This window comes from Ascaphus truei, unplaced genomic scaffold (genome assembly GCF_040206685.1).
Source record: "Ascaphus truei isolate aAscTru1 unplaced genomic scaffold, aAscTru1.hap1 HAP1_SCAFFOLD_843, whole genome shotgun sequence".
NCBI classification, from domain to species: domain Eukaryota; kingdom Metazoa; phylum Chordata; class Amphibia; order Anura; family Ascaphidae; genus Ascaphus; species Ascaphus truei.
Genome location: NW_027457181.1, coordinates 121,447 through 130,152, shown reverse-complemented (window position 1 = coordinate 130,152; position 8,706 = coordinate 121,447). Strand labels below are relative to the sequence as shown.

Here is an 8,706-nt window from a genome sequence, read left to right as displayed (position 1 = left end):
TGTGGCGCAGGGGTGTGAGCGGTGGGTGGGTGAAAGGCAGAGGTGGGAGGGCGGCCGAAAGGCGTTGAAGGGTGGGGCTGCTGCAACCGCCATGCCCCGCCTGGGGGAGGGAGAAATAAAATAAAAACACAAACAAAAATCGTGCACCCCCCAGTTTACAAACCCTGGTCTAATAGCGCTTATATAGCGACAACTTGCTGCAGAGCAAAATAAATGTGAGTGCAAGCCATAATTCAAAATGTTTTATTTAAATAAGAAAACAGTTAAATACATGAAACAGCATTAAAATTGAAACTCAAGCGTGTTTCTTTTCATTACACAAAGTGCCAACAAGCTGCCAGCATCTTACCTCCAACTAAACGGATTACCGTCCAACAATTGTTCCCTTATCAAAAGTTTACCCTGGAATGGCATGTTCCCTCTTTGCTTCACCTTTGGGGATAACCACTAATTTAAAAAAAAGTCTGACGAGCATTGTATTGGCTCTTTAGATGACAAAACTTCTTGTACCCCATACAGCTTATTAGACCATCTGTCAGGGAGTATTATACCCCTATTTCATATAGCAGCCTTGCTGTGCAGTTATAAAGGGATCTTTGGGAGACTGCCTGTGTCTTCTTGTTTGTTTGTTGATGCAATGGTACCCAGTTTATTTAAGGCCTTAGAATGAGGGGCATTTCACAAGCTTGGCGAGGCCATAAACTTGTGACAAGGGGATCGGTGGGGACATTTCTACTCATCTCAGGAGAGTCCTTTAACTTGAAGCTGTAGATGACGTCTTGTAGGTTAAAACCCATGAACTTTCAACTGGTCATCCTTAGCAAGTACAACCTGAAAGAAAGTCGCAAGATGTGAGCATTCAACATAGATACACACACACCTGCAACAATGGGTGGCTATGAAAACCTGGCGTCTTAATGAAGGGCACAAACCCTCAAAGGAGACAGGTAATAACTAGATATATTGCACTTAAAGCCTTTAACTAGTTTCTTTTTATCGTAATCATCAGCGATGCCCTGTACTGTAGTGAGGGTCTTTCTGCCGTTCCTCTGCTGGATCCTTATATGAATCATCACTCTTACTGGCATCAGCAAAGGGGTCTCAACAAAGAAAAAAAAGCCAACATTAATATTTGTGACAATACAGTATGCATACGCGTATGAACCATGTGAATGCACCCTCAGGATGCGTTTATAGTGCAGGCTACGGCGACGTCGCAACAAGTCACATGGTCTGCCGCGGGTGCCCATAGTGGGCGCGACTGTGCTGCAGAGCAACGGCAATCACCGGTAGTCAAAGGATTTTTACTTTTTCGGCAATCACCGAGTAACGTAAGCAGTTCAGCTAATGAGGGCTCACAGCCGCGGACCCAGTCACCCTTCCTCGGGCTCCTGCGCAAAGTACAGGAATCGCAATAGCTACGGCTGATGTCACGCGGTTGCGTAGCCAGCACAGTAAGCGCAGCCTTATTGTGGCAGGTAGGGTTGCCACCACGGGTCTGCCAGTGACATCTCAGGGCGGCAGCGCCCATCACCATGGCTCTGTGACATATATCAGAACCACAAGAGAAGGGGGTGTCCCCATTATCATTATAGGGCAGGGTCAGGATATGTATTTTATGTGACTTTAGTATACTTGCGGGCTACATATGGGACACGTCTTGTGGTTTCATATATTAGGTTCCAAGCACCGTCAGTGGTCATTATATTATAGTCTATTGACTTAATTACTACATATCTTTTGTAGCCGGCGTTCCTTCTCGTTCACACACCAATTCATTGCAAAAAGTCTCTGGGACTGTCTGTAATAGAAGGTGGCAGGGGCATCCCCCAATGGTCACCCACAGCAGAGCGCGAGAGAGAGCACGAGAGACAGTACGAGAGTGAACGAGATCGAGGTCGAGATAGAGAGGAGAAAGCACGAGAGAGAGAGGAGAAAGCACGAGAGAACAGAAAGATAGAGTGAACAGAGAGCACGAGAGACTTAGGAGAGCGCACAATCACCCACACAGCCCCTCACGTGATGTAATAACGAAGCGCCAGGGGCGCTGCGGGTGACGACACGAACAGGACGCCGGGCCACACGCCCTGGCCGTGACGTCACCGCGAACGGCTGCGCCACAAGAAGGGAGCCGGCGGCCATCTTTGTGTTCACCCCCCCCTCCCCCCCAACCGTAACACCGGCGCCGGGGGGAGAAGGGGGAGGGCATAACGCGGCCCCCCCGGTGTACCGCACCACCGGCCGCGGTTATACCGCCCTTGCGGGAAGTTCAACAATGGCGGTCACGTCATTAACACGGATATATACAACCGTATCACCTGGGACGTCATTAACACGGATATATATAACCGTATCACCTGGGCGGGTAACGGGCGGGGGGTTCCCCGGGGTGAGGGCGGTATAAGAGGGGGGAAGCGGTCACTCACCGAAGGATTAGAGGTTCTGAATAGCGGACATACGATAAAATGCGGGGTTCCTGGGCGGCGCGGCGCAGTGAGGCGGGATACGGAGACAGAGCGGCTGCTGGTGACGGGAGCTGGGTGCACACGTGGTCGGCAAAATGGCGGCGGCGCCATTATTCCCCCGGCGCGTAATTATGACGCGCGCCGCCGCCGCCGCCCTGGGGAGTTGTGGGTGGGCGGGAGGAAGCGTCATTGGGGCGGGCGAGGCAGCGGCAGCCATCTTGAAAGCTGGCAGGCGGCTTTGCTACACACGGAGGGGTAAGGGAACCGCCTGCCAGCCTTCAAGATGGCTGCAGCTGCCTCGCCCGCCCCAATGACGCTTCCTCCACGGCGTGCGTCAGAATTACGCGCCGGGGGAGGGTTATATAAGGCGCCGGCGCCATTTTGCCGGCCACGTGTGCACCCAGCTCCCAACACCAGCAGCCGCTCTGTCTCCGTATCCCGCCTCACTGCGGCGCGCCGCCCAGGAACCCCGCATCTTATCGTATGTCAGCTATCCAGAACCTCTAATCCTTCGGTGAGTGACCGCTTCCCCCCTCTTATACCGCCCTCACCCCGGGGAACCCCCCACCCGTTACCCGCCCAGTTGATACGGTTATATCTACTATATATTTGTGAAAGTGTTCAATGTGTCCGTGTCTGTATGTGTCTCCCTGTGTCCCTACACAGACAGGACACACACACACATATACAGAAAGGACACACACACACACTATCTGTACCCCCTTTCACCCCCCTCCACTCCCCTTTCACCCCCCTCCACTCCCCTTTCACCCCCCTCCACTCCCCTTTCACCCCCCTCCACTCCCCTTTCACCCCCCTCCACTCCCCTTTCACCCCCCTCCACTCCCCTTTCACTCCCCTTTCACCCCCCTCCACTCCCCTTTCACCCCCCTCCACTCCCCTTTCACCCCCCTCCACTCCCCTTTCACCCCCCTCCACTCCCCTTTCACCCCCCTCCACTCCCCTTTCACTCCCCTTTCACCCCCCTCCACTCCCCTTTCACCCCCCTCCACTCCCCTTTCACCCCCCTCCACTCCCCTTTCACCCCCCTCCACTCCCCTTTCACCCCCCTCCACTCCCCTCCACTCCCCCTCCACTCCCCTTTCACCCCCCTCCACTCCCCTTTCACCCCCCTCCACTCCCCTTTCACCCCCCTCCACTCCCCTTTCACCCCCCTCCACTCCCCTTTCACCCCCCTCCACTGCTAGACTGACTGCTGTTTGCTAGACTGACTGCTGTTTGCTAGACTGACTGCTGTTTGCTAGACTGACTGCTGTTTGCTAGACTGACTGCTGTTTGCTAGACTGACTGGTGACTGCTGTTTGCTAGACTGACTGGTGACTGCTGTTTGCTAGACTGACTGGTGACTGCTGTTTGCTAGACTGACTGGTGACTGCTGTTTGCTAGACTGACTGGTGACTGCTGTTTGCTAGACTGACTGGTGACTGCTGTTTGCTAGACTGACTGGTGACTGCTGTTTGCTAGACTGACTGGTGACCGCTGTTTGCTAGACTGACTGGTGACCGCTGTTTGCTAGACTGACTGGTGACCGCTGTTTGCTAGACTGACTGGTGACCGCTGTTTGCTAGACTGACTGGTGACTGGTGTTTGCTAGACTGACTGCTGTTTGCTAGACTGACTGGTGACTGCTGTTTGCTAGACTGACTGGTGTTTGCTAGACTGACTGGTGACTGGTGTTTGCTAGACTGACTGCTGTTTGCTAGACTGACTGCTGTTTGCTAGACTGACTGCTGTTTGCTAGACTGACTGCTGTTTGCTAGACTGACTGCTGTTTGCTAGACTGACTGCTGTTTGCTAGACTGACTGGTGACTGCTGTTTGCCAGACTGACTGGTGACTGCTGTTTGCCAGACTGACTGGTGACTGCTGTTTGCCAGACTGACTGGTGACTGCTGTTTGCCAGACTGACTGGTGACTGCTGTTTGCCAGACTGACTGGTGACTGCTGTTTGCTAGACTGACTGGTGACTGCTGTTTGCTAGACTGACGACTGCTGTTTGCTAGACTGACGACTGCTGTTTGCTAGACTGACTGGTGACTGCTGTTTGCTAGACTGACTGGTGACTGCTGTTTGCTAGACTGACTGGTGTTTGCTAGACTGACTGGTGACTGCTGTTTGCTAGACTGACTGGTGACTGCTGTTTGCTAGACTGACTGGTGACTGGTTTTTGCTAGACTGACTGGTGACTGGTGTTTGCTAGACTGACTGGTGACTGGTGTTTGCTAGACTGACTGCTGTTTGCTAGACTGACTGGTGACTGCTGTTTGCTAGACTGACTGCTGTTTGCTAGACTGACTGGTGACTGGTGTTTGCTAGACTGACTGGTGACTGCTGTTTGCTAGACTGACTGGTGACTGCTGTTTGCTAGACTGACTGGTGACTGCTGTTTGCTAGACTGACTGGTGACTGCTGTTTGCTAGACTGACTGCTGTTTGCTAGACTGACTGCTGTTTGCTAGACTGACTGGTGACTGCTGTTTGCTAGACTGACTGGTGACTGCTGTTTGCTAGACTGACTGGTGACTGCTGTTTGCTAAACGGACTGCTGTTTGCTAGACTGACTGGTGACTGCTGTTTGCTAGACTGACTGGTGACTGCTGTTTGCTAGACTGACTGGTGTTTGCTAGACTGACTGGTGACTGCTGTTTGCTAGACTGACTGGTGACTGCTGTTTGCTAGACTGACTGGTGACTGCTGTTTGCTAGACTGACTGGTGACTGCTGTTTGCTAGACTGACTGGTGACTGCTGTTTGCTAGACTGACTGGTGACTGCTGTTTGCTAGACTGACTGGTGTTTGCTAGACTGACTGGTGACTGCTGTTTGCTAGACTGACTGGTGACTGCTGTTTGCTAGACTGACTGGTGACTGCTGTTTGCTAGACTGACTGGTGACTGCTGTTTGCTAGACTGACTGGTGACTGGTGTTTGCTAGACTGACTGCTGTTTGCTAGACTGACTGCTGACTGGTGTTTGCTAGACTGACTGCTGTTTGCTAGACTGACTGCTGTTTGCTAGACTGACTGCTGTTTGCTAGACTGACTGCTGTTTGCTAGACTGACTGCTGTTTGCTAGACTGACTGCTGTTTGCTAGACTGACTGCTGTTTGCTAGACTGACTGCTGTTTGCTAGACTGACTGCTGTTTGCTAGACTGACTGCTGTTTGCTAGACTGATTGCTGTTTGCTAGACTGACTGCTGTTTGCTAGACTGACTGCTGTTTGCTAGACTGACTGCTGTTTGCTAGACTGATTGCTGTTTGCTAGACTGATTGCTGTTTGCTAGACTGATTGCTGTTTGCTAGACTGATTGCTGTTTGCTAGACTGATTGCTGTTTGCTAGACTGACTGCTGTTTGCTAGACTGACTGCTGTTTGCTAGACTGACTGCTGTTTGCTAGACTGACTGCTGTTTGCTAGACTGACTGCTGTTTGCTAGACTGACTGCTGTTTGCTAGACTGACTACTGTTTGCTAGACTGACTGGTGACTGCTGTTTGCTAGACTGACTGGTGACTGCTGTTTGCTAGACTGACTGGTGACTGCTGTTTGCTAGACTGACTGCTGTTTGCTAGACTGACTGGTGACTGGTGTTTGCTAGACTGACTGGTGACTGGTGTTTGCTAGACTGACTGCTAGACTGACTGCTAGACTGACTGCTGTTTGCTAGACTGATTGCTGTTTGCTAGACTGACTGCTGTTTGCTAGACTGACTGCTGTTTGCTAGACTGACTGCTGTTTGCTAGACTGACTGCTGTTTGCTAGACTGACTGCTGTTTGCTAGACTGACTGCTGTTTGCTAGACTGACTGCTGTTTGCTAGACTGTCTGCTGTTTGCTAGACTGATTGCTGTTTGCTAGACTGATTGCTGTTTGCTAGACTGATTGCTGTTTGCTAGACTGATTGCTGTTTGCTAGACTGATTGCTGTTTGCTAGACTGATTGCTGTTTGCTAGACTGATTGCTGTTTGCTAGACTGATTGCTGTTTGCTAGACTGATTGCTGTTTGCTAGACTGATTGCTGTTTGCTAGACTGATTGCTGTTTGCTAGACTGATTGCTGTTTGCTAGACTGATTGCTGTTTGCTAGACTGATTGCTGTTTGCTAGACTGATTGCTGTTTGCTAGACTGATTGCTGTTTGCTAGACTGATTGCTGTTTGCTAGACTGATTGCTGTTTGCTAGACTGATTGCTGTTTGCTAGACTGATTGCTGTTTGCTAGACTGATTGCTGTTTGCTAGACTGATTGCTGTTTGCTGTTTGCTAGACTGATTGCTGTTTGCTGTTTGCTAGACTGATTGCTGTTTGCTAGACTGATTGCTGTTTGCTAGACTGATTGCTGTTTGCTAGACTGACTGGTGACTGCTGTTTGCTAGACTGACTGGTGACTGCTGTTTGCTAGACTGACTGGTGACTGCTGTTTGCTAGACTGACTGGTGACTGCTGTTTGCTAGACTGACTGGTGACTGCTGTTTGCTAGACTGACTGGTGACTGCTGTTTGCTAGACTGACTGGTGACTGCTGTTTGCTAGACTGACTGGTGACTGCTGTTTGCTAGACTGACTGGTGACTGCTGTTTGCTAGACTGACTGGAGACTGGTGTTTGCTAGACTGACTGGTGACTGCTGTTTGCTAGACTAACTGCTGTTTGCTAGACTGACTGGAGACTGGTGTTTGCTAGACTGACTGGTGACTGCTGTTTGCTAGACTGACTGGTGACTGCTGTTTGCTAGACTGACTGGTGACTGCTGTTTGCTAGACTGACTGCTGTTTGCTAGACTGACTGCTGTTTGCTAGACTGACTGCTGTTTGCTAGACTGACTGCTGTTTGCTAGACTGACTGCTGTTTGCTAGACTGACTGCTGTTTGCTAGACTGACTGGTGACTGGTGTTTGCTAGACTGACTGCTGTTTGCTAGACTGACTGCTAGACTGACTGCTGTTTGCTAGACTGACTGCTGTTTGCTAGACTGACTGCTAGACTGACTGCTGTTTGCTAGACTGATTGCTGTTTGCTAGACTGACTGCTGTTTGCTAGACTGACTGCTGTTTGCTAGACTGACTGCTGTTTGCTAGACTGACTGCTGTTTGCTAGACTGACTGCTGTTTGCTAGACTGACTGCTGTTTGCTAGACTGACTGCTGTTTGCTAGACTGACTGCTGTTTGCTAGACTGACTGCTGTTTGCTAGACTGACTGCTGTTTGCTAGACTGACTGCTGTTTGCTAGACTGACTGGTGACTGGTGTTTGTTAGACTGACTGGTGACTGATGTTTGTTAGACTGACTGGTGACTGGTGTTTGTTAGACTGACTGGTGACTGGTGTTTGTTAGACTGACTGGTGACTGGTGTTTGTTAGACTGACTGGTGACTGGTGTTTGCTAGACTGACTGGTGACTGCTGTTTGCTAGACTGACTGGTGACTGCTGTTTGCGAGACTGACTGGTGACTGGTGTTTGCTAGACTGACTGGTGTTTGCTAGACTGACTGGTGGCTGCTGTTTGCTAGACTGACTGCTGACTGCTGTTTGCTAGACTGACTGCTGACTGCTGTTTGCTAGACTGACTGCTGACTGCTGTTTGCTAGACTGACTGCTGACTGCTGTTTGCTAGACTGACTGCTGACTGCTGTTTGCTAGACTGACTGCTGACTGCTGTTTGCTAGACTGACTGTTGACTGCTGTTTGCTAGACTGACTGCTGACTGCTGTTTGCTAGACTGACTGCTGACTGCTGTCTGCTGTTTGCTAGACTGACTGCTGACTGCTGTTTGCTAGACTGACTGCTGACTGCTGTTTGCTAGACTGACTGCTGACTGCTGACTGCTGTTTGCTAGACTGACTGCTGACTGCTGACTGCTGTTTGCTAGACTGACTGCTGACTGCTGTTTGCTAGACTGACTGCTGACTGCTGTTTGCTAGACTGACTGCTGACTGCTGACTGCTGTTTGCTAGACTGACTGCTGTTTGCTAGACTGACTGCTGTTTGCTAGACTGACTGCTGTTTGCTAGACTGACTGCTGTTTGCTAGACTGACTGCTGTTTGCTAGACTGACTGCTGTTTGCTAGACTGACTGCTGTTTGCTAGACTGACTGCTGTTTGCTAGACTGACTGCTGTTTGCTAGACTGACTGGTGTTTGCTAGACTGACTGCTAGACTGACTGCTGTTTGCTAGACTGACTGCTAGACTGACTGCTGTTTGCTAGACTGACTGCTGTTTGCTAGACTGACTGC

The 8,706-nt window shown here is 50.6% G+C and overlaps 2 long non-coding RNA genes across 4 annotated transcripts in view; one reads left to right on the top strand and one right to left on the bottom strand.

Moving 5' to 3' along the window:
- Positions 1–229: 229 nt before the first annotated feature.
- On the bottom strand, positions 230–2,577 carry LOC142486405 (uncharacterized). Its single transcript, XR_012798965.1, has 2 exons — positions 2,427–2,577; positions 230–1,100 (listed from the first exon to the last, which is right to left on the bottom strand). It is a non-coding gene; the product is annotated as an uncharacterized LOC142486405 (long non-coding RNA).
- A 184-nt stretch (positions 2,578–2,761) lies between these two features.
- LOC142486404 (uncharacterized) overlaps positions 2,762–8,706 on the top strand; it is a 28,048-nt gene continuing 22,103 nt past the window's right edge. For 2 of the 3 annotated variants that reach the window (XR_012798964.1, XR_012798962.1), the window contains exon 1: positions 2,762–2,979. This is a non-coding gene — a long non-coding RNA (uncharacterized LOC142486404). The remainder of the gene's footprint in view (positions 2,980–8,706) is intronic. The other variant, XR_012798963.1, reaches the window with a different exon arrangement.